At 36.0% G+C, this 24,243-nt stretch overlaps 1 protein-coding gene across 1 annotated transcript in view; it reads right to left on the bottom strand.

The window, feature by feature from the left end:
* Positions 1-24,243, bottom strand: part of LOC131825591 (EGF-like and EMI domain-containing protein 1) — a gene marked incomplete at its 5' end in the record, with an annotated part of 304,549 nt that overhangs the window by 89,716 nt on the left and 190,590 nt on the right. The window contains 4 exon segments of the mRNA XM_059165052.1: positions 10,687-10,812; positions 12,863-12,990; positions 14,717-14,921; positions 18,221-18,352.

Consider the following 24,243-nt stretch of genomic DNA (forward strand, 5'->3'; position numbering starts at 1 on the left):
AAACTTCTATAAACTTATTTTTTCATGCATATGTGTATGCAGTTTTATGTGTATGTATTAACATTAATGAATTAGTCTACTATTGATAAGCTCTTACTGTCTATTTCTCTTTTTATTGCTTACAGCTTTTGCTTTATGAGTTTTAATGCTGTTACTGCTTTTATACATATTCATTACACTTCAATCTTCACTGTCAATTTTATTCTCTATTATTATAAGTGTCCTTCCCAATAGTTCCTTGTTGCCATAAAATTTAACATTGTTTGATACTGATATCATGACCACTGTTTTATTTTTTCTCACATGTGTTTTGTGTTGTTGTACCCATTTATTTACTATCATTTTATTTTGGAGTCTTTTTTTCTAAGCTAACATGGGTGCTATTTCCCGTTGCTTTAAAGACTTTCTTCTTTGGCCTTTAGAAGTTTAATGCAGATTTCTTTAAGTTTATCCTGTTTGTCATTCACACAGCTTCTTGAATCTGTAGGTTTATATTTTTTGTCATGTTTAGGAAATTCCAACCATTTTTACTTTAAATATTTTTCAGCCCTATTCTTTTCCTCCTCCCCTCTGGGATTTGGATGACAAGAAACAAAGTTAGATCTTTTTTAATAGTTCCACAGGTCCAGGGTGTCTGGGTGGCTCAGTGGGTTAAAGCCTCTGCCTTTGGCTCAGATCCTGATCCCAGGGTCCTGGAATTGAGCCCCGCATTGGGCTCTCTGCTTAGCAGGGAGCCTGCTTCCCTTCCTCTCCTGCCTGCCTCTCTGCCTACCTGTGATCTCTGTCTGTCAAATAAATAAATAAAATCTTTTAAAAAGTAAAAAAAAAAAAAAAGTTCCACAGGTCCTTGAGGCCTGCTCTCTCCCTTTTTTGGTCATTTCTTTCCTTTCCCTGTCTATTGTTTAGATTGGGGAATTTTCTACTGTTTATCTTCAAATGCAGTGATCTGTCCCTCTGGCCTCTCCATTCTGCTATCAAGTCCATTCATTGAGTTAAGTTTGGCATATATTTTTTTTCTTTTGATTATTGAATTTTCCAATTCTCAAGTTTCAATTTAGTTCTTCCTTATGCTTCTTAGTCTTTGTTTTATTCTTATTCTATTTTTCTATCTTTCTACTTAATCTACATTTTAAATTTGTGTCATGTATGGCCATAGCTGCTCACCAATCATTTTTACTTATAATGGCTTATTTAAAATTCTGATCAGATAGTTTTATAATCAGTATCATCTGAATATTAGTGTCTGTTGATTATTTTCTTGTTCAAGTTGAAATTTTCCTGGTTTTTGGTATGATAAATAGCTTTTTAATGAAACGTGGATATTTTGAATACTATCATACTATATTATACTATACTGAATACTATATTGAATACTATGATATAAGATTCTGGATCTCGTTTTAGCAAGTATCTTGTGATACTGTACTTGCAAGGAAAGAGGTTCATCAGATAGAGTTCTCTGCCCCAAGTGAAATGGGGCATAAATATGCCTTATTCCTGCCGTGCCAGTGTGAGGGTTCAGTCTTCCCATGGGACCTCTGTTGGCACCTATCTGACAGAGGGGTAGAAGTGCCTCTTACGGCTTCACACTCCACCTCCACTGACACTGCACAGGGTAGATTTGTTGCTATTTGGTGGTTGTGAATGTCCTGACTGTCCACTGGATCTACTGCAACATCACCTTGAAGAAAACAGTAGTATCTCAATACTATCTGATGGGGGTGGAAGTTCACAGTCTCCACACAGTTTCTACGGACATGCCAGGGCAGGGGATACATTCCAGTGTGGCAGGGATGAAAGTCTCAGCCCTTTCTCCCACACCATCTTGGTGTAGGGCAGGGGTATCTCATGCATCCCCATAGAGTCTGAAGAATAGACTCTACCTGGTCTTTGCTAGTGGGGTGGAGTCAAGGATAAAGTTTTATTCTTTAGTGTATAACTGGAGTATTTACCTGTCATTGTCTAAGAGTTTTCTGTCTTGGTTGGCTGTCCTTTTCCTTGTCTTTATTTAGAGAAAAATACTAAATACTACTTTATTTAGAGAAAAATATATACAGGCATATATAGGGCTTTTTTTTCTTTCATTTTTTTGTCTGCACCCATTGGTCTTCTGGGTTGCAGCTTCTCCATCATTGGCCCAGGATATATGAGTCAAAAATGGAAACCCAAGGATGTCACCATTCCTGTTCCCTAGGTCTCTGAAGTTCTTAGTGAGTCTGCCTTGATCTCTCCACATCAGAGATTTTTATGTTTATTCTAGATATAGTGACTAGATTTTTACTCTTTAGAGGGAAGAACATGGAAAAATGTCTGTACTCTATCTTTCTCTAAGTTAAGTCTTATAATTTTATATAATCAATGGACTCTTCTTTAGAAAAAGAATATATTATTACATAGCATAATTAATTTCTTTATTTAGCATATATTGGCTCAGCAGCATGAGTAGGAATGGAATTTATATGATTCTTTCTCCAATTTTTCTCATTCCTCTCCTCCACCTGATTTTAGTTGGCTATGTTTTTAATCTTAAATTCTCAGTTCCTGCATTTTATTATTTTTTCTGATGAAATGCTTATTTTATTTTACTTCTTTTCTTTTCTTTTTTAATTAACATAAAATTAACATAACTATTTGTTTCAGGAGTACAGGTCTTATCAGTCTTAAACAATTCACAACACTCACCATAGCACATACCCTCTCCAATGTCCATCACCTAGCTATCTCATCCCTCCCACACACAGCCCCCAGCAATCCTTAGTTTCCTGAGATTAAGAGTCTCTTATGGTTTGTCTCCCTCTCTAGTTTTGTCTTATTTCATTTTTCCCTTCCTTCACCTATGATCCTCTGTCTTGTTTCTCAAATTCCTCATATCAGTGAAATCATATGATCATATGATAATTGTCTTTCTCTGATTGACTTATTTCACTTAGCATAATACCTTCTAGTTCCATCCATATTGTTGCAAATGGCAAGATTTTATTTTTTCATGGCTGCATAATGTATGTATGTGCGTGTATATACATACACACACACTCATACATACATTATTCTTTATCCATTCTTTATCCATTCATCTGTGGGTGGACATCTAGGCTCTTCCCATAGTTTGGTTATTGTAGACATTGCTGATGTAAACATTGGGGTGCACATGCCCCTTCAGATCACTACATTTGTATTTTTGGGGTAAATACCCAGTAGTGCAATTGCTGGGTCGTAGGGTAGCTCTATTTTCAACTTTTTGAGGAACTTCCATACTATTTTCCAGAGTGACTACACCAGCTTGCATTCCTACCAACTGTATAGGAGGTTTCCCCTTTCACTGCATCCTCACCAACATCTGTCATTTCCTGACTTGTTAATTGTAGCCATTCTGACTGGTGAATGATGGTATCTCACCGTGGTTTTGATGCATATCTCTGATGCTGAGTGATGTTGAGCACTTTTTCATGTGTCTGTTGGTTATTTGGATGTCTTATTTGCAGAAATGTCTGTTCACGTCTTCTGCCCATGTCTTGGTTTGTTCTTTGGGTGTTGCGTCTGATAACTTCTTTATAGATTTTGGATACTAACCCTTTATCTGATATGTCATTTGTAAATATCCTCTCCCATTCTGTCAGTTTTCTTCTGGTTTTGTTAACTGTTTCCTTTGCTGTGCAAAGCTTTTGACCTTGATGAAATTTCAATAGTTCATTTTTCCCTTGCCTTTGGCAATGTTTCTAGGAAGAAGTTGCTGTGGCTGAAGTCAAAGAGTTTGTTGCCTGTGTTCTCCTCAAGGATTTTGATGAATTTCTGTCTCCCAATTAGTTCTTTCATCGATTTTGAGTCTATTTTTATGCATGGTGTAAGGAAATGGTCCAGTTTCATTCTTCTGCATGCGGCTGTCCAATTTTTCCAACAGCATTTGTTGAAGAGACTTTTTTCCAAACTGGATATTCTTTCCTGTTTTTTCAAAATTAGTTGACCATAGAGTTGAGGGTCCACTTCTGGGTTCTCTATTCTGTTTCATTGATCTATGTGCCTGTTTTTGTGCCTGTACCATACTGTCTTGGTGATCACAACTTTGTAATAGAGCTTGAAGTCCAGAATTGTGATGCAATCACCTTTCTTTTCTTTTTCAACATTCTTCTGGCTATTCAGGGTATTTTCTGGTTCTGGTTCCATATAAATATTAGAATTACTTGTTCCATTTCTGTGGAAAAAAAGTTGATGATATTTTGATAGGGATTGCATTAAATGTGTAGATTACTCTAAGTAGCATAGATATTTTCATAATATTTGTTCTTCCAATCCATGAGCATGGAACGTTTTTTTCATTTCTTGTGTCCTTCCCAATTTCTTTCATGAGTATTCTATAGTTTTCTGAGTGCAGATTCTTTGCCTCTTTGGTTAGATTTATTCCTAGGTATCTTATGGTTTTGGTGCAATCATAAATGGGATCAACTCCTTAATTTCTCTTTCATCTTCCTCATTGTTAGTGTATAGAAATGCAACTAATTTCTGTGCATTGATTTTATATCTTGCTACTTTACTGAATTATATGAGTTCTGGCAGTTTTGGGGTGGAGTCTTTTGGGATTTCCATATAAAGTATCATATCATCAGCAAAGAGTGAGAGTTTGACTTCTTCTTCACCAGTTTTTGTGTCTTTTATTTCTTTTTGCTGTCTGATTGCCAAGGCTAGGACTTCTAGTACTATGTTGAATAGCAGTGGTAATAGAGGAAATCTCTGCCATGTTCCTGATATTAGGGGAAAAGCTCTCAGTTTTTCCCCATTGAGAGTGATATTTGTTGTGGGTTTTTCATGCGTGACTTTTATGATATTGAAGTATGTACACTCTATCTCTACACTGTGAAGAGTTTTAATCAAGAAAGGATGCTATACTTTGTCAAATGTTTTTTCTGCATCTATTGAGAGTATCATGTGGTTCTTGTTCTTTCTTTTATTAATGTATCACATTGATTGATTTGCAGATGTTGAACCAAACTTGCTGCCAGGAATAAATTCCACTTGGTCATGGTGAATAATCCTTTTAATGTACTGTTGGATCCCATTGGCTAGTATTTTGGTAAGAAGTTTTGCATCCATGTTCATCAGAGCTATTGGTCTGTAATTCTCCTTTTTGATGGGCTTTTTGTCTGGCTTTAGGATCAAGGTAATTCTGGACTCATAAAATGAGTTTGGAAGTTTTCCTTCCTTTTCTATTTTGGGGAAGAGTTTCAGAATAGGTATTAATTCTTCTTTAAATGTTAAAATTCCCCCTGGGAAGCCATCTAGCCCTGGGCTCTTGTTTGTTGGGAGATTTTTTATCACTGCTTCAATTTCCTTACTGGTTATGGGTCTGTTCAGGTTTTCTATTTCTTCCTGGTTCAGTTTTGGTAGTTTATATGTCTCTAGGAATGCATCCATTTCTTCCAGATTGTCTAATTCATTGGCATATAGTTGCTTATAATATGTTCTTATAATTGTTTGTATATTTCTTCAGTATTGGTTGTGATATCTCCTCTTTCATTCATGATTTTATTAATGTAGGTCCATTCTCTTTCTTTTTTGATAAGTCTGGCCAGGCGGTTATCAGTCTTTTTAATTCTTTCAAAGAACCAGTTCCTAGTTTTGTCAATCTGTTCTACTGTTCTTTTGATTTCTATTTCATTTATTTCTGCTCTGATCTTTATGATTTCTCTTCTCCTGCTGGGTTTAGGCTTTATTCATCGTTCTTTCTCCAGCTCCTTTAGGTGTATGGTTAGGTTGTGTATTTGAGACCTTTCTTGTTTCATGAGAAAAGTTTGTATTGCTATATAGTTTCCTTTCAGGACTACCTTTGCTGCATCCCAAAGATTTTGAACAGTTGTGTTTTCATTTTTATTTGTTTCCATGAATTTTTAAAATTCTTTAATTTCCTGGTTGACCCATTCATTCTTTAGTAGGATGCTCTTTAGCCTCCCTGTATTTGAGTTCTTTCCAACTTTTCTCTTGTGATTGAGTTCTAGCTTCAGAGCATTGTGATCTGAAAATATTCAGGGAATGATCCCAAACTTTTGGTACCAGTTGAGACCTGATTTGTGACCCAGGATGTGATCTATTCTGGAGAATGTTCCATGTGCACTAGAGAAGAATGTGTATTCTGTTGCATTGGGAGGAATGTTCTGAATATATATGTGATGTACATCTGGTCCAGCATGTCATTTAAACCTTTTATTTCCTTGTTGATCTTTCACTTAGATGATCTGTCCATTCCAGTGAGGGAGGTGGTAAAGTCCCCTACTATTACTATATTATTGTCAATGACTTTGTTATTAATTGGCTTATATAATTGGCTGCTCCTATGTTAGGGGCATAGATATTTAAATTTGTTAGAGCTTCTTGTTGGATAGATCCTTTAAGATCCTTTAAGTATGATATAGTGCTCTTCCTCATCTCTTATTATAGTCTTTGGTTTAAAATCTAATTTGTTTGATATATGGATTGTCATCCCAGCTTTCTTTTGATGTCCATTAGCATGGTAAATTGTTTTACACCCCCTCACTTTAAATCTGGAGGTGTCTTTGGGTCTAAAATAAGCCTCTTGCAGACAGCATATCAATGGGTCTTATTTTTTTATTCAATCTGATATCCTGTGTCTTTTGATTGGGGCATTTAGCCCATTTACATTCAGGTTAACTATTGAAAGATTTGAATGTAATGCCATTGTGTTGCCTGTAAGGTGACTGTTACTATATATTGTCTCTGTTCCTTTCCGGTCTGTAACTTTAAGGCTCTCTCTTTGCTTAGAGGATGGTTTTCAATATTTGGTTTGGTGTTCACAAATTCTTTATTTTTTGTTTGTCCTGGACTTTTTTTTTTTTTTTTTTTATCTCTCCTTCTATTTTCAATGACAGTCTGCCCAAATATAGTATTCTTGGTTGCATATTTTTCTCATTTAGTGCTCTGAATATATCATGCCAGTCCTTTCTGGTCTGCCAGGTCTCTGTGGACCGGTCTGCTGACAATCTAATATTTCTATTTTCGTAGGTTACAGACCTCTTTTCCCGAGCTTCTTTCAGGATTTTCTCTTTGTCTCTGAGACTTGTAAATTTTACTATTAGATGACAGGGTGTTGACCTATTTTTATTGATTTTGAGGGGGATTCTCCGTGCCTCCTGGATTTTGATGCTTGTCTCCTTCCCCAAATTCAGGAAGTTCTCCATTATAACTTGCTCCAGTATACCTTCTGCCCCCCTCTCTCTCTTCTTCTAGGATCCCAATTATTCTAATATTGTTTCATCTTATGTTATCACTTACCTCTGGAATTATCCCCTCATGATCCAGTAGTTGTTTATCTCTCTTTTTCTCAGCTTCTTTATTCTCCATTATTGGATCTTCTATATCACTAATTCTCTCTTCTGCCTCATTTGTCCTAGCAGTTAGAGCCTCTATTTTTTATTGCACCTCATAAATAGCCTTTTTGATTTCAACTTGGTTGTATTTTAGTTCTTTTATTTCTCCATAAAGGGATTCTCTTTTAACTCCTATGCTTTTATCAAGCCCAGCTACTATCTTTACAATTGTCATTCTGAACTCTAGTTCCGATATCTTACTAATGGCTATATTGATTAGGTCCCTGGCAGGTGGTACTGTCTCTTGGGTTTTCTTTCTTTCTTTTTTTGTGAGTTTTTCCATTTGGTCATTTTGTCCAGAGAAGACTAGAACAGAGTCACACTCTAGACTCTGGGTGTGTTTTGGTCTTAGAAGAAACTGCCTCCCAAAATTTTAGAGAAAGAAGAAGAATATATATATATATATATATATATATATATATATGCACACACACACAAAAATAAGGGTAAATATGATGAAGGGATGGAATGTGATGGTAGAGACAAAAATTTTTAAAGATTTTTAAAAAAATGAATTGATAAAATGAGAAATTGGTTGAAAAAGGAAAGAAAAAAATGAAATGTAAAAATGTAAAAAAAGAGAGAGAATGTAATCGGGCAGGAAACTAGAACAAAGCCATACACTACATTTAAGGTATATTTTAGTCTATTAGAAGAAACTGTTTTCCAACATTTTAAAGGAAAGAAAAACTCCTACACCCAGTTCTAGCATTTTAAATTCCAACATTTACCTTTATACACTTAAACATGCTTATTGACTTGTCATATTTAAACAATACCTTTTGATACAGATCTATCCCTCCCATTCACAACTTCTAATGAAGAAATAAGATCAGTATACTCAACATCCTCCATCTTCTTTCCTTTTAGTTTATGCCCATTTTGATAAACTGTCAAAATTGGTATAATATTAAATATTTATATATTTATGATATCATGTGGCCATAATTCCCACATTTGTTTTAAACTTAGCCCAAATAAAAATAGATTGAATATCTACTAATAGTCTTCTTACCAGAGATCTTCCATTTATTACTTGATTGCTCAAATTTATCTTCTACAGTTTCTTCAGAAATATTTTATGGCTATTATATCCTCAGTAACTTTTTATTATTAAAAATATTTGTTTTCGGGGCACCTGGGTGGCTCAGTGGGTTAAAGCCTCTGCCTTCGGCTCAGGTCATGATCCCAGGGTCCTGGGATCAAGCCCCGCATCGGGCTCTCTGCTCAGCAAGGAACCTGCTTCCTCCTCTCTCTCTCTGCTTGCCTCTCTGCCTACTTGTGATCTCTGTCAAATAAATAAATAAAATATTTTAAAAATATTTATTTTCAGGGGCACCTGGGTGGCTCAGTGGGTTAAAGCCTCTGCCTTCGGCTCGAGTCATGATCTCAGGATCCTGGGATTGAGCCCCACATCAGGCTCTCTGCTCAGGGGGAAGCCTGTTTCCCTCTCACTCTCTGCCTGCCTCTCTGCCTACTTGTGATCTCTGTCTGTCAAATAAATAAATAAACTCTTTAAAAAAAAAAGACTTAAAAAATATTTATTTTCAGTCATACTATACTTGAATAACAGTTTAACTGTGTATAAGACACTTGAGTCATATTTTTTCCCAAAAACTCCATAGGCATTGATTAACCACATGCTAGCAATGGTTTTGATTATTGCTGTGAGGCATGAGGCCAGACTGATTTTCCCCTCTCTTCATATAAGATCTCCCATTTTTTTTTTCTTTTATCCCCAGTGGACTTCCCCTTGCTTATGATCAATCTTCACTAGAGTCTCTGGGAATAGAATGTATTCAGTCTGTAGCATCAAATCTTCTTTCATTTCAGAGAAACAAAATCTTGAATATTATACTCGAATATCTTCTTTTCCATTTATATATTTGTCTCTCTATTTTTTCCATTTCTTTGTTTCTACTTTCCTCAAGCTTATTCTCCTTTTACCTGGCTGTCACATAAGCAGATTCAATCCTCTATTACCTGTGTTCAATATGGTCTTCATTTATATGATGTGAGGTTTTAATTTTCATTTCCACTTCTTTCTGAGCTCTGCCAGCTTACTTTTTCATTTCCCTTTGTTGTCTTTTCATTTATTCCATGAACCCTTGTATCTCAGCATCATACTCACAAGTTGTAGAGAACACTTTTTCATTACGTCCCTCGAATTCTTGGAAAAAATTCTGGTTAATATTTCCGTGTGCTCCCTAGCAAAACTTTTCTGCTTTATGTCCATCTGCATTTTGTTTTCTTATTCTTTTTCTCCTTCACCCTTCTTAAAGAATTTTCACTAAAAAGGTACCCAAAGCTTTGAATAATTTCATATATTGTTTCCAAAATGAGAGGAGGGTTTTTCGGGGGTCTTTTTATGCATCAAGTTTTTGTTTTTGCTTTCATTTTCTTGTATTGGGTTAGTTTTTTGTGCACATTATTTGGGGGGAGAGTAGTATGAATCTGGGCTAGAAAAATTATTTCAGCTAGTTGGAAGCCTCCTGGAGCTAGAGTAAAACTCCATATGACACACAGTTTGGGGGTATATGTATGTGGGCTTCTTAGCTCCTTTTGGCTGCAAGGTTGCTTATTGCCCACAGATAACCCTCTATTCTAGCGCAGAGTTGAAAATATGATGGTTCTGTGCACTTCCTGGTTTTATCCTGTTTTTTTTTTTTTTTTTTTTCTGCAATTCTGCAATGTCCAGTGGGATTCAAGGTAGCTCTTGCTGCATACTCATGCAACCAACTCTTCTCTTTTAACAAAGGGTCACAGGTTTTGCCCTTCTGTGTGTGCAATGGAGAAGTGGTTCTCCATATGTCATTTCACTGAACTTGAGAGTTCTTCTATTATGATTATTGTTGAGAAAATAATGAATAATATGATTAAGGACAAGAAAGTTTTATAGTTTTAAACAAAGATCATGTTTTCCATTCTGTCTCTCATTTTTCTTACAGCTTTCACTAGGCTTCTGAAAGTTGAAGAAAATATAAAACTTTTCAGTTTTTATAATTAGACATTCCTAACACAAAATTTTAGGCAGCTTTACAAAAGTTAACCAAAGTTATTTCAGAATTTGCTCCTACTCAAGAGTATACAAAAATTATTCTTTGTTTTTGTTTTCAATTCTTGTTTGCCCTCCAGTAGGCTATTTCCTATATGACTATACAAGAGTGTGTACTTTCATGTTATTAAAGCCACATTTAAAAAGAAAGTGTTATAAACAATGCCCATTTTATTATATTCCCTGGCACCAACCTGCTTTCATAGTGTAGCTAAGTTAGTGCCTTGACAGACAAGGTGACCCTGCATTCATTGTTACCTTGCTGATACCTGGCTCCCATTTGGCCAGGTGGACATTGGCACCCTCCAGTCACTGGGTCACACTGTCCTGAGCCACAGGAACACTGCTGGACACGGTCCTGCCCATAGTGATCCACAGGACAAACTGCAGGAAGGAGCAAAACAAAACCAGATTTTTCTTATTAAAATGTTTTGCCAGTCAAGACTTTAAAAACCTTGTAAATACACGACCCTTTCTTTTAATCAAATAGGTTTCCTTGTCTTGCCTTCACTTTAGTTTTCAACTTAAAAGGTTACTTTGAAAAAACAAAACAAAAAAAGGAACTGTTCAAATTGTTGCTTACTTAGTGCAATTTTGGTTGACATCAGGAATTCCAACCAAATATCTAGTGTCAAACACTTAACATATATGATATAAATGACTCGTAAAAACTCAGTCTTGCTGCCTTAGCAAATGTGTGTGTGTGTGCTTGTTTGCCTGTATGTGTGTGTCATAATCTTGAGTATGTTTCCTCTTAAAGTCCACTCTAGAATCTCAGCTTACACTTCAATGCACCAACACAGAATCCATTACGCTCATTTCTCCAAATACCATTTATGTATTTAACTTATTTTTAAATTTATTATTTATTAAAATCAACAAATTTGTTCAATTACCCTTTTTAATTGATTATATTAATTAATATAAGTCATATTTTTAATTAATTAATGTATTAACACATTTATTAATTTATCTGTTTGCAACTTTATTCCACAAATTCATTGAGATAGTTATCAAGATACAGATAACACTCAAAGGTAAAATAAATGCCTGTGAGAATCAAGTGAAGAAAAATATAGTTACAATGTAGACATAAATGAATATCACAATTCTTTGAACTTGTAAGAGGTGGACTGCAAATTGGCTCTGATCTACCTAGCTGTCTAAACAAAGAAGTACTCAGGTATAAGATCACAGCTTTCTGAAGACAAAAATACTCCTAATATTCAGAGAAATCAAAACTCTTAAAGATGCTTTGGCCTGAGGAAATAAAGAAATTCTCTCAATGATTTTCTTTGAGGAACAAAGGGGTCAGTTAGAACCTTCCTAAGGAGATGTTTATGGGTTGGCCTTAACTCAAAGACAACTTGGCTGTGGGGCCTCAGAGGCAGTATTCACTAGGTTTCAATTTTCCATTACATGGAGCCAGGACTTCGTCCTACTTGTCTTTTGTCTTCAGAACATCAGGGTACTGAGGTAGGTTAATTAAAATTACCCTCAAACAAAGAAGACAGAGCAACTACCTGCCTGGGCAAAATAAACATTTGGATGTCTTTACCACCTAGAAACTTGGTGCCCTGCCTGACCACCAATTTTGTTATCATTCTTCCAAAGGAAAGAATCTTAAGTTTGCAATTACAGCATTTCTTTCATGAAAGTTCTATTGACAGGGCTTTTATTCTTTTAATTCTAAAGTATAAAATACAGAATAGTACACAAAAAAACACAAATGTGCAGCTCAGTAAAACATCACAAGTGAACCCCTCAAGAACAACAAATAGGTTGAAGAACACAATATTGCCAGTACTACCTTCTCATCATGTACTCACCTATGCATTGCTCCTCTAGCATCCCTAAAAATTATGATCTTGCAAATTGTCCAGATACTTAGAAAATGGCAGATCTGATAAGATCAAAATGTATTTGCTAAGAATATCTCTATGGTGCCTAAGATACCTTGTCCCTTAAACTTTATGTAAATAGTTATCTTTGTGATAGGTAGTTAAGTCTTTAAATTTTAGGGAACTGGTTAATTTTTGGTAAGTAGGGGAACTACTTAATTTTGAGCTGGATATTGCTGAGGATAAATGAAATTGTGAGACTTGAACCAATGAGTTTGACATTGTGTACACAGGCATTGTGTACCAGACCACTCTTATCTTATGGAACAGATTTTCTAATCCTGACTTGAGGTTAGCATTGCTGGGATATGAGAGATTATGACCAAAGGGTTCTCTTTGGCTGTCTTCACTGCTTCAGCTCTCAGTCAAACTCCTCACGAAAGCACTCTTCAACCTAGAATGTAGGTCTGTTGGTGTTTGCTGTTACTGCAGTAAATTATTAAGTAATAATTGCAACAACATTGAACTCTGTAAGTATAGTTCTTAAAAACTCTACTTTAGCATATCTATTTCATAATGGTAGAGTGACTTACTTTGACTGCAGTCAGCCCCAGTGAAGCCAGGAGGGTAGTAACAGGTGCCAATCACAGTGTCACAGCTGCTGCCATTAAGGCACTTGCACATCCTTTGGCAATTAAAACCTTAAGTGCCTTTGGGCATCCTGTTGAAAGAGAACAAAACCATATGTGATATTGTAACTTAAAGCATCACTGTTTAAATTCATACCCATAGACATGTTGCTAACTCACATTCCAAATACTGTTCTTTGGTATTTTCAGTTACCTTCAAGCTAGTATTCAAGGCATGGATTTATCTGAAGAGATGAGATGATATAGACAGATGCCTTAGTAATATGGTTGGGGGCAAAATGTTCCTGATGCTGCTCATTAGTAAGATACAGGAAACTTAACTCAGAGTTTCTTTGGAAATCTGCCCACTTTTAGAGAGCGCTCAGAATAGGTGACAATTTGCCAAAGTTACCTCATTCCAGCCTAGATTAATTCATTATTTTGATTAATGATTAAGTGTCATAGTTCATCTTGTCTGGAATGGTCTGGCTTTAATACAAGTAAGAATTCAAAAATGGCATGAACCATCAAGAAAGAATCTTCATTTTTTGTTAGTTTCTCACTTTCCTATCCATAGACTTATGGTCTACTATGATACCTGTGTAACAAACAGATAAATACCCAGAACTTAAGATAAAAGGAGAGGAAACAAGACAAAGAGCAAGCTGAAGACCACATTATTTGTGCAATGTTTGAAAGACTGGGGGTGTTTATTCAGGAGAAAATAGAGCTAGGAAGACAGAAATGTCTTCAAACATGAAAAGGCAGTCCTGTGGAAAAGAAGAAAGGCAGATTTTATCTCAATAAAGAAATACTTTCTAAAAGAGCTGTCCAAGATTGGAATAAGCTTTTTTCAGGAGGCATGATTACTCATCTCTGTAGGAGTTCAGAGACAGGATAAGTATACAGGAGAGAAAATATAGAGGATATTCAAGTTGATTAACTTTGAAGCACTTCCATCTGTGACATTCTCTTATTCTATGAAATGCCTGATACTTTCAAGTCTTAAAATTATAAAAGTTTGAGTTTCAAGAGACCTCATGTCCATCTGGTTCAATTCTTATTTTAAGATGATGAAGTTGAGGACCACAGAGTGAAGTGACTTGGAATATAGCACAAAATTCTGTCACCTGTTAGAGATAACCATCTTTATCCTTGCCACATATTTAAATATGAGGGCTGTAAGAAATTTTGAAAAGACTGTGATTTAAACCTATATACTTCACTTATTAATATTGTAGCCTTAACTCCTTTCTTTGAATTTCTGGTTCTTAATTCCCAAAGGGTATTATAATAAAATCATGGCCCTGTGGTGGTGACTAGAGTGAACAAGTACATCACCAAACTAAGCTCCCATGTCAGTGGTGGCCATTATTTTCATGAATGATGGCAGTATCAATGCTAGGCATGCAGCAAAACCCTTTCCCTACCTGCTTGATATGAGCCAAAGTGTTAGGCATTTGCCTTAAGTTCTTCCTCTTGGAAAATCTTTTCATTTGGAAATATAACTCTAAAAGTGACCAAACTATACCAGATGGTACTAGTTTTCTTCCTTTTATCTTGTGTTTTTATGTAAGAATCAGAGAGTAAGGAACACTTTTTAAGAGTATTTCACAGGTACTATGTTTTAGAGGTAACAGCAAAGAATGGATCTTACTGAGATTCAGATTGTTTATAATCCCCACACATGTCTTATCCTAAATTCCCGAGTTTCCACCTTGAGTCTCAAATCCAAAAAATGGCTGCTTCTTTCTTTCAGTTTTAAAATAAAGTTCTTCATAGCGAAGATGGAAAGCCAAACACTACAGTTATTCATACCAAATGTTATTTCTGTGCTGTAGTTGTTGTATTTCTTTATTCCTCTCTATTAAAAATGATGGCTTCAATTTACAGTCTCTTCTGTCATTCTCTCTTCCCAAGGAATGTCAGTTCCCATAGCTCATTGTCCCTTCTTCGGTATATAACATTCATTGGTCCTCCTAAGAACTTCTTTTTTCCTTCACAAACATTCAATAGGGCATACCTAAAAACAAAATTAGTGATTAAAAAAGTCTCCATCCCTTCCTCTTCTCCTATTCACCAAGATACAAAATGCTTTCATGTCCATTTGGGTCAGAGTTGTAGAATGCAAATTTTTATTTATTTTTTTTTATCCTCATTACTATGTGTGAAGCTTAAGACAAATGTCTGCTTGACATTAGAGAAAATACACATAAAGCCAACTGGAGGTATGGAGTCTGAAACAATGAAGTCTTGTGTGTACTGCTGCAATGTTGCTTCCCAAAGGAGGTTAAATTAATAAGAGTTGATTAGTACAGAAAATTCTGTAGTTACATTGCTATGAAATGAAAACTGCCATGAATTTCTGTGCAAATAAGAAAAAGAGAAACACCTAATAATGTGAAATTCATATACTTATTAATGAGGAAAATACCAAACTATGGATATAATCATAGATATAAAAAACTAGCATCTCAGTTTAAATGGAAAAAAGGTTGTATGTAATTACTTGATAAATTTAAATAACTGATACATATATATTTATATTATCTTTGTCATTTATAGGTCATATATTTTGGGGGGATCACTTCCATGTGTCTTTCTTGGGAGACATAATTTCCCTTTGACATATACTCATTTTGCAAACTATCTTAGTGATGGCTTCATGTTGGATAGAATCATCCTTCATTGTTCCTTCTTTGTACACAGAAAACAAAAGTCACATGAATATTAGGCTTCAACTATATTATCCTTTTGAAATTGGGACACTGAATAGATAAAATTTATCTACTAATAAGTATGTCATCTGTTGAAAGACAATGTGTGTATAACCTCTTACCCTCAAAACATTAAATTTACATCAAGAGTACAATGTATGTTTACAAAAGTGCCCATAACTTTTCCCCCAATAATAAGTTATTTACTGACAATTCCACTTTCTCTTATAATTCTGTAGCAATGTGAAAGTTTGACTTCTAGAGTCATGTGCACATCCTTTGCTCAAACATTCCCTATATTCAACAAGAGAACACACACTCAAGACATAATGATTCCACTTGGCTTAAATGAAGTTATTTCTCCCAGACTCTTTTCCAAGTATTTGACCAGGCCACTCACATATCCTAGCGACTCTCACACAGTTTTATTTTATTCTTAAAAAGAGATGCTAAGGTTTGGTCTGTCTGAATTCTTACTACTATGAGAAAGAGCACTAAAGGCAAGCTTCTATCAACGCTTTGATGTCTTCCTCCTGGCACAGGTGTACTATTCTATGGCCTGTACTTCTCCAAGCATTCTATACTAAGGGTGTTCCTATAAAAATTGTCAAAAGAACTGCCCTTGATTTTTAGAGGACCCCAAAGCCTTAAGTGTTCTCAAAGAGAGTTATTACAGTGGGTATTACCATTTGGAGAAATAAAAGATTTCCAGGGTATGGAGTTACTTTGTAATTTCTCATTGGTCATAAAATACATATTATGATGAGTCTCTATCTACTGAGCAGTTTGTTTTTCCCCACATGCCGTCCAAAGGCTGAGACCAAACTGCCCATTATAAATTATGGACAAGTGGTGAGATCCCACTACAAGTTTGTCTGCTTCCTCTGATCTCTGCCGAGAGAAAATTTTGAATCTCTACTCCAAACTCGAGAACACGAAAGCCCAGTTGTTTCTGGCCGCTGAAACTTTTGTTTTTGAGCCAGCCACACCTTTTATGGATATTTTCTTGAACCCTTCTTCATAGTTCTGTAATGACAGTGGATGTTGCCAAGGAAACTTTGCTGCAACTCCCAACCACGTGTTGCCTGGAGCTAAGCCAATCTGACTAGTCAGGGAGTCGCTGGCCGCTGCAGCCTTGATTTTACAAGGTAGAGCTCCCCTCCTTCAGCCCAAGGTAGCTTGCCTTCTGACGTGCAAGCCCTACCAACTCTATGTAACTTGGTTTTTAGTTTTGTTTTAAAGACTTATTTTTTTATTTAAGAGAAAGAACAAGCATGTGAGAGGGAACAGAAGGAGAGGGAGAGAGACAATCTCAAGCAGACTCTGACTGAGTGCAGAGCCCCACCTCGGCGGCTGGATTCTATGACCCTGAGCTCATGACCAAGGTTGAAATCAAGAGTCGCATGGTTGGCTGACTAAACCACCTAGGTGCTCATCCATGTCACTTGGTTTTATTACATTAAGATAAAATATCACTTGATATCAAGAAGAAATTCTTCCTGAGAAATGGGATGGAATTAAAAGTGCGGAAATAAATATGCACTGATTGGTATCAATCAATATACAGTTCTTCCATTACAATATACAATTTCTTCCATTACAAGGGTGCTTGAAATTTGCCGTAACAAAAATATAATTGCAATTTTACTAATTTTATATTTTAATTCTTCAGTTTAAGTTTGTATACCCACAATGGTTATGCGTTCCAAACAAAATACTAATTGAAGCCATTTTGTGTTCTTAGCTGATAATATTTAAAATTAGGGCAAAAGTGAGAAGTGATATTCAAAATATACATTCTATGGCTTGTAAAAATTAAAATCAATAGCTTGACCGTAAGTCTGTTTTATAGGTGACATATGGGCGTAGAATCCCCAAATCATCCGTCCATTTGCAGAATTGAGAGAGGAAAGCGGAAGGTTCTGCTACAGGAGCGACGAGGGAGAAAAGAGCCGTGGGGGCGGCCAAGTTGGGGGAAAATGAAACTGAGGCCAAATCATTTTATTTTTAAACCTATAAAAAGTGCATTATAAATAATTACAAGCTTAAAAATTAAGTAGCTGACTGAACATTTTAACATGCTCCTTGGGACGTTTTATCGTGTGTTCCCCTCTAACCATTTTCGATGTTAAAATGTCCTAACAAATCAGTATAAGGTGTTTGGTCTAGGGACGATCCTTTTTTATTACACAGCAGTGAGCCAACTGGCATTTTGTCCTTTAAACAAGTGACTGTTTTCATTCCAGAATAACAATTTGTTTAATTTGATTGTTCCTAAGCAGATCCTGGAACTAACTTTATGAATCACTTTAAATATGTTCCCATTGGCTGTATATTGATTGATACCAATCAGTTCATATTATCTTTGTTCTTTCTTTCTCTATTTATTTTCTTTTTCTTGGGGATATTTGGAAGAGAAAAGGCAACATAGGAGAAAGGGTTACACAACAAAGTGCATGTTTTCAACCATTCCAATGAACATTCTCTCAGGACTTGCTATAAATTAGAAGCTTGATTTAACATTTGCCCTTTAGCATTCTGACAGATGACCCACCCTACCGGTGTCTCTTCGATAAATTACAACAAAAGCATGGACCACACTTACGGAGATGATAGCGGTTTCCATGGTAGCCGGGCAGACAGGTACATCTCCCCGTGACTAGGTGACACTCTTCATTCTCAGCTGAACACTGACATACCTGTTTACAGTCCTTCCCATATGTGCCTGGTGCACAAACTAAGGGAAAGAGGAAATGTAAACCCAATGAATTAAATTTGTCTGTGTAAATATAGCTCTAAAAGTGAAAGCAGGGAAAAATTTATTAAATAAGACCATTGCCTACAGAAGTGCGCTGCCCTTTGGGATTTAGGTTTCATTAAATTTACTTGGGGATTACTTCACTGTTTGATTTTGTTTTGTTCAGTCAATTTGTGACCGACTGTCAAGGGCCGGCTGCAATTTTCTTGTCACTGAAGAAAATCATAGGGTGATGTCAGGTAAAATCAACTAAAATAATAGTATAATTCATGAGGGACCACATATCTGGATAAAGATATTTTTTCTGGTGCAGCCGGTTTAAATTCTCAAGGTTGTTTCTCTCTGCACATTAGCACGTACTGTATTTGTGTCACTTGTCAGCTACGTGGCTGGGTTGTGCTGTTTTCTTTTTAAGGCCGGGCAGTAAAAGCTTCCCCTCCAACTTCTAAATAATATCATGCCATTTTGTTAAGAAAATAAAAAGGTTTCTGGGTATTTTTCAGCTGACAAAAACAGAGTCAAATAGACGTTTTAAGTCTCACTGGTGTGTCCAATGACAATGCAAACAAATTCAGTAAAAAGAAAAGTCTGTTAATTTGGCTGTTATACGTCTGAGGACCTAGAATTGAATAACAACTTCTGGATCAACCTTTTTATTTATCACCTCAAGGGTCTGGCATCATGGAAGAATGAACCTGTTTGAGAAAGTTCTTTTCACACTGGAGAAGTTATTGACTGTTTTGTTCACTGCATCCCTGTTTAGCGTCGGCTGTCCTGTGCACCCATGGTGTCACTTGTTTCCTTGGTGTCCACTATCTTTTTAAGAATATTTCATCTTCCGGTTTTCTTTAAGTAAAAATGACAGCAGTGATAGCAATTCTAACTTCAAGGGCCATTGGTTGCTTGCTTAGTATTAAAAACAAAGACTAAATAAACATAGGGCAATTAATCAAAAAAGAGGGGTTTTTTCCGCCCTTCTTGACTGGGATATATACAAATTGGAGAGCATTATGTGGAATCTGACTCAGTACCTGAACGGCTATTTAAATAGTCTGTTGTTGGTCTAGACATTTTTTTTAGCATAAGATTCACCAACTGCTCAAATACATATCAATAAAGCAGTTATCTGGTATGCCAGAAAGCACATCTGGCTTTACTGCCTGAAAAGCTTATTAACTTTGCTTGTTAATAAGTGGCTAAGCAAGAAGTGATCATGGTATTTCAGACATGACTGAGAGTGCATGTTTATGGACTCCTACTTCCTTCACCTTGTTCGTCAGTACACACATGAGGGCATCACTTACATTCCACTGTGATGTGATGAAAGGGAGCTCCCCAATGGAAGCTTTCTAACACGGAAGGCTGACAAATACTCAGAAAAATCAAAATATGTTTCACTAGAGGCTTCCAATAACTTTAGAACCTAGAGCTGCAGTTATTACAAATTCTTCCCATTACTGGGAAGACCTATTTTGGCCACAGATTACGTGAGCATAAAGCTTGGTCTTTCTGTGGCAAACATGACCACAAAGCCCTGTGCCCTGTGGAGATCAATGATGTTGAGAGATCCAATGGGCTATGTTGAACACAATAGGATTTGGGTAGTAAGTTCCATTATCCCAACATACTTAGTCATTTTCCATCTTGAGGTTTGGGGCCCACTGGCATAGAGTTCTGAGAAACGTGACATTCAGGCTGGTTTGCTCTGAGAGAGAGCCATTATGAATATTGTGCAGATCTGCAAGCATCCATTGAGGGTTGTGTGGTCCAGAGTAAATGGTGTGAACCTTGAGTCAGTTAAGCACAGCACTGCCAGTGGCCTGATCTCTGGTTCTAAACAAATCACTCAAGCTCTAAGAACCTCGATTTCCTCTTCTGTATTAACTATTAATTAATGTATTCTTAATTACATTACATATAATTACAATACAATTACAATACATGTAATGTATTCTTAATTACATCTTAATTAATGTAATCTTCTGTATTAATTAAGGGATTAATAAAGCCTATCTCACAGATTGTTGTCAGGAGAAGCTGAGGGACATAGAAACATACAGGAATTTCATGGTGCCTCAATAAAATTTGTTTCATTTCCATTGAAACCCTTATATATAAAATCAGACTCAACTGTTCAACAAAAGTGCTATCTCTGGCCAAACGCTATGGATAGATACATTCAGAATAATTATGAAAAATATATCTAATATTTAAGGATCATCTTTACATGTATCTGCATTCAGGAAAAATAATTTTTAAGGGAAAAATTTTTTAAAAAATATAAAATCACATGAAAAAGTTTCTGGAACACAAACAGGTAAAATTTATAAATATTCATACTAACTCTCCAATGTTTTGAGGCTTCATAACACCATTCATAAATGTTAATCACTTCTCCATCCCCAGAGCTCAGTCATATCCTTCGTTTTGATCCTTGAACTTCAGAGAAATCAAAAATCACAAAAGATTTAAATTATCTTCTTGGGCAAAACTGACCTCTTAAAGCTCTTGAAGTCAGTTCTCAAATGAGTGTTTAAATGTCACTAAAGGAATTTACAACTTATATTGCAAAGCAATAAAATGAAGATCGAAATAATAGTAAGAAAAAGTATTCTGAATGTTACTCAAAAGAATTTTTGAGAAATATTGTTGTATTTCTTAGATTACATATTCATTTTGAAAAAAATCTGTCAGTTGTCACCTATGAAAAAATGATGACTTTGACTAAGACTTCAGAGGAAATCAAAGTTCATGTAAAGCCTGCCTCATGTTGTCTGAAAGAGATTGTGGCATATTAGTTTATTTCCTCCTGATCCCAGATGGACTGCATTATGGGCATACTTTCAACCCATCTTACAAGACAAACAGAATTCTGGAATATTCTCATTCAGCAAGATATATTTTCTGGATATAACTATGTGCCAAGTTCACAACAGTGAGCAAATCTAAACATGATTCTTATACCTATCAAGCTTGCATTGGTAGGGAGATAATTACCATAAAATAACCACCAAATAAACATATAATTTAAAAACATTGTAAGAGTGTTTCAGGGTGCTATAAGAGAGTATAACTCCACTTTAGACTAACAGGTATAGAATGGGGGCTGTTTAGTTCAAGATATTCTCTTTGTAGAGATCACTTACTGAGATCTGAAACACTAAAGAATATATGTAGTGGAGAGTGAAGGGGAGGAAAGAAAGAGAAGGAAAAATTTCAGAGGGAAAGACCCAGGTGCATATGAGTTCCTGACACTATTCCTAAAGAGGATGTTGGCAATAGTATGCCTGTATATTAGACAGTGGTCAGGCTTACCTTATTTTAAGTGTTTCTGTATTAGTTCCTAATGGCTGCTATAATAAATTATCACAACTCAGAGGTTTAAAACAATATAAATTTATAATCTCACAGTATTGGAGGTCAGAAGTCTAAAATCAAGATGTTGGCAGGGCTGTGTTCTTTGTGGAGACTTGTGGGCTGGGGTCTTTTCCTTATCCTTTCCAGCTTTAGAAGCTGCCTACATTCCCTGGCTTTGGCCGTTTCCTCCATCTTCCAGGCCAGCATAGCTTCTCTTTTCTCTGAGTGCCTGTCTCCCTCTTACAAGAACCTTTGTGATTGCATTGAATCCACCCACGTAATCCAGGAAAATCTCTTTATCTCAAAATCCTTAATTTAATCCCTTCTGCAAGATCCTTTTTGCCATGTAAGATAACATATTCACAGACTCAAGGAATTAGAACATGGAAATTTTTGAAAGGACATTATTCAAACTACCACAATCTCTGTTTTTCCAGATGTTTTAGGTAGCTTCTGATTTATTCCTTAGAGAACATGGTATCATAGAGTCATGTTTTTAACAATAACCTGATGCACCACTCTTCATAGAAATCAATACAAAAATCATATATATATATACATATATATGTATACACACACACACACACACACACACACACACATATATCTATATTTCCAAAGGACTGCTTTTGACTTGGGATGTTTTAGAAAAGATCGGGACCTAGAAATAACCTGGGAAGGAAGTTGGATACCCAGAGACATCTAGGGGGACAGGAAGAAAAGACTTCTCAAGGGCTAAAACTCAGAGAAATGAAGGACTAACTGTAGAATACAGTGGAAGTTTCTAGACCATGAGCTGCTTGCTCTTCTTAGCACCCTATGCAATAACATTTTATCTCTGCTTAAAAACAAGCAACTTTAGGGGTCTTTCCCACCCATCTATAGAACAGTATTTGTTTTTATGCATAAAGTACTCCTTTAAGCAAATGCTATTATGCCCATAATAAGATAGATAGACATTAGACCACTTGGCCAAATAACATGGCTAATAAATAGCAAAACCAGGAACAGAACCATGGCATGCTTAGGATAAGCTCTAAGATATTTCCCACTCTCTCAAATCTTCTTAGGAGGTGAGAGGGATGTTGTATACTATATAGCATTGAAGGGATTACAAAGGTGGTCAACAGGCAAAGTTGTGGTTTAACTTATTAGTTAGGAAAACCAGCCTGGAAAATTTTACACTGGAAATTTCTCCTTTATCTTGTTTACTAATTAGCCATCCAGAGCACTGGAAGAACTGGTCAAACCAGTTTGGAAGTACTGTGGTTCTTTCTAGCTGAAATTATTCTGGGCAACCAAATGACCACAAAACCTTTGCAGGGTGATATCTACATGGATTTAAGCAGATTCTCCATTATTAAAGCTACACTTTACTGTTTGAATTAACCAATGAATATACTCAAAAATAAGAATAGATCAACAGTGCCTATTTTTCAGTTAGGTAGAATTTATACAACTTTGATCATGAAAATATAAATTGAATATACATAAATACCCAAAAGATCCTGAAAAGGGGAAAAATTGTATTTTCGATTTGGTTACCTCTGACGACTCATAAACACTACACCTCACATAGATTTACTACAGGGTAAACGTTCTAATAGTACTTCTTGCTGTGAGGAAATAAGAACTTCTTAAAGGTGACTTCTGAAAGGTGATTGCTATCTTTACTTTCCCCCAATAAATTTAAAGATAAATGAGACATCGACTAGAGAATTTAATGAATTTATCTTTATTTAATTGTCCTATCTACTACCTTCTATAATTCATCATTTTCTGCAAGCAGTAGATCTGGCTGGCAAACATTTCATGAGATGGCATACAGAACTCAAGCCATACATATAAGAAAATGCAAGGAGTTGACTTTTTGTTTGGAAATTCATGACTGTCTGAGCATTTGACACGACACAGAGTAACTTCTTGTGGGAAGACCCTGTCTAGCCTGGCAAATAGATACATTGCACAGTCCCAAGATCACAGTCTTTCCACTGTGACAGTTACAAACTCCAAGGCCATCTACCCCAGCACAGTGTCCCTGACAAACTAAATAAGTATAAGCAAAAAAGTGTTTTATCCTGTCAAAATGAGCATCCACAATCCCACCAGTTGCGGGGGAAACAAAAAGCGTATGCCTCTCATGATGGGCAGAGAGGGCTATTCAAATTTCATCTAATACTTTGCTTCTCACAAATTGGGATTGACCTTCCATGGCTTATGACAGCATATTTTGCTCAGGTCTTTATCAAAGGCCTGGTGATAGATCAGCTGTCATCCACCCGTTCCTCAGAATGTCTTTGTATTAAACTAATGGTCTAGCAGAGCAGCCAGCCTGACAGGCAGGTTATTTATTTGCAATCTGGTAAAAGAACTGACAACTTCATTGTTTTAATTGTTCATTTATCATGGGTTGATGCATTAGCTCACCCGCATCTTTGTGCCTTAGTCAGAGAATAAATATATGGGAGTCGGGGCATCAGAATGACTGGGTCCATCTTAAAGTTCAAGAAGCC

This window comes from Mustela lutreola, chromosome 2 (assembly GCF_030435805.1).
Source record: "Mustela lutreola isolate mMusLut2 chromosome 2, mMusLut2.pri, whole genome shotgun sequence".
In the NCBI taxonomy this organism is placed as follows: domain Eukaryota; kingdom Metazoa; phylum Chordata; class Mammalia; order Carnivora; family Mustelidae; genus Mustela; species Mustela lutreola.